The sequence below is a fragment of the Empidonax traillii genome, unplaced genomic scaffold, assembly GCF_003031625.1.
Source record: "Empidonax traillii isolate 1590-97213 ecotype Southwest subspecies unplaced genomic scaffold, ASM303162v1 scaffold4520:size16223, whole genome shotgun sequence".
Taxonomy (NCBI): Eukaryota; Metazoa; Chordata; class Aves; order Passeriformes; family Tyrannidae; genus Empidonax; species Empidonax traillii.
Genome location: NW_020959713.1, coordinates 14,885 through 16,223, shown reverse-complemented (window position 1 = coordinate 16,223; position 1,339 = coordinate 14,885). Strand labels below are relative to the sequence as shown.

Here is a 1,339-nt window from a genome sequence, read left to right as displayed (position 1 = left end):
AGGAAAAGGCCCGGAGATGCCCCCGGAGGAGGGGCTGCAAAGCCAGCCCAGGGAGCTGTGAGGAGGAAAGAGCCGTCCTGTGCCGGGAAGGCGGCCGGAGCTTGAGCCGGAGCTCTGAGCTGGTGGTCCCTGAGCAGCCTCCCAGCAGGGAGAAGCCCTTCAGGTGCTTGGAATGTGGGAAGAGCTTCAGGGAGAGCTCCGACCTCCTCAGGCACCAGCACATCCACACTGGGGAACGGCCCTACACGTGCAGGGAATGTGGGAAGAGCTTCAGGAAGAGCTCCCACCTCCTCAGGCACCAGCACATCCACACTGGGGAACGACCCTACACATGTAGGGAATGTGGGAGGAGCTTCAGCCAAAGCTCCAGCCTGATCCAACACCAGCGCATCCACACTGGGGAACGGCCCTACACGTGTGGGGAATGTGGCAAGAGCTTCATCCAGAGCTCTGCCCTCCACACCCACCAGCTCATCCACACTGGAGAACGGCCCTACAAGTGCTTGCAATGTGGGAAGAGGTTTCAGACCAGCTCACATCTCCTCACACATGAGCGGATACACACAGAGGAGAGGCCCTTCCGCTGCACTGACTGCGGGAAGGGCTTCAAACAGAACGGCAACCTCACCACCCACCAGCGCATCCACACCGGGGAGACGCCCTACAAGTGTGGGGAGTGTGGGAAGAGCTTCAGTCGGAGCTCCCACTTGACCCAACACCAACGGACCCACCGGTAAGAGAAGCCCCTCGAATGCCCCGACTGCGGGAAGAGCTTCAGCCGCTGATCCGGCTCCATCACCTGTCGGAGAACCCGCCTTAGGAACAGCTTGGGGATCCACATTCCCGGTGACCCACCCTGGGAAGACCCCTGGCTGGACAGTCCCATCCTGACCAGGCCCAAGACCCAACCCAGCTCATCACGAGGCTCCCACACAAGATCAGCTGCTGGAGCCGGGGGGTTGTCTCAGTGTTTACTCCGCTAAAACCATCCCGTTTTTTTGTCCAGCTTTGCTCCACCCCCCCCAGCAAGTTTTTAGTGTTTCTATTTAGGGTTTATGTTGTGCAGTGGATCGTTCTGATTAAGGTTTTTTTTCGCCTGATCGTTTGTAAATCGCATAAATTGCTCATTTTATATAAATATTCTGGTTTCGCCCTCATTAAAAACCTGCGGGACAAAGGGGTTTAAGAGCTCTGGAATTCCTTTGAATTTAAACTACTAACACAGTCCAGGGCTAAGAGAGGATTCAGCTGCACCTAAAAACCCTTCCCTGGGAAGTTTAGGAAGTCAGGGAGTCCTTCCTGCACCTCGAGACTCTCGGGCAAGGATGATCTTTAAAGT

General features: G+C 56.2%; 1 pseudogene; it reads left to right on the top strand.

The window, feature by feature from the left end:
• The first annotated feature begins 86 nt into the window (after positions 1 to 86).
• Positions 87 to 839, top strand: LOC114072926 (annotated as a pseudogene).
• Positions 840 to 1,339: the final 500 nt, after the last annotated feature.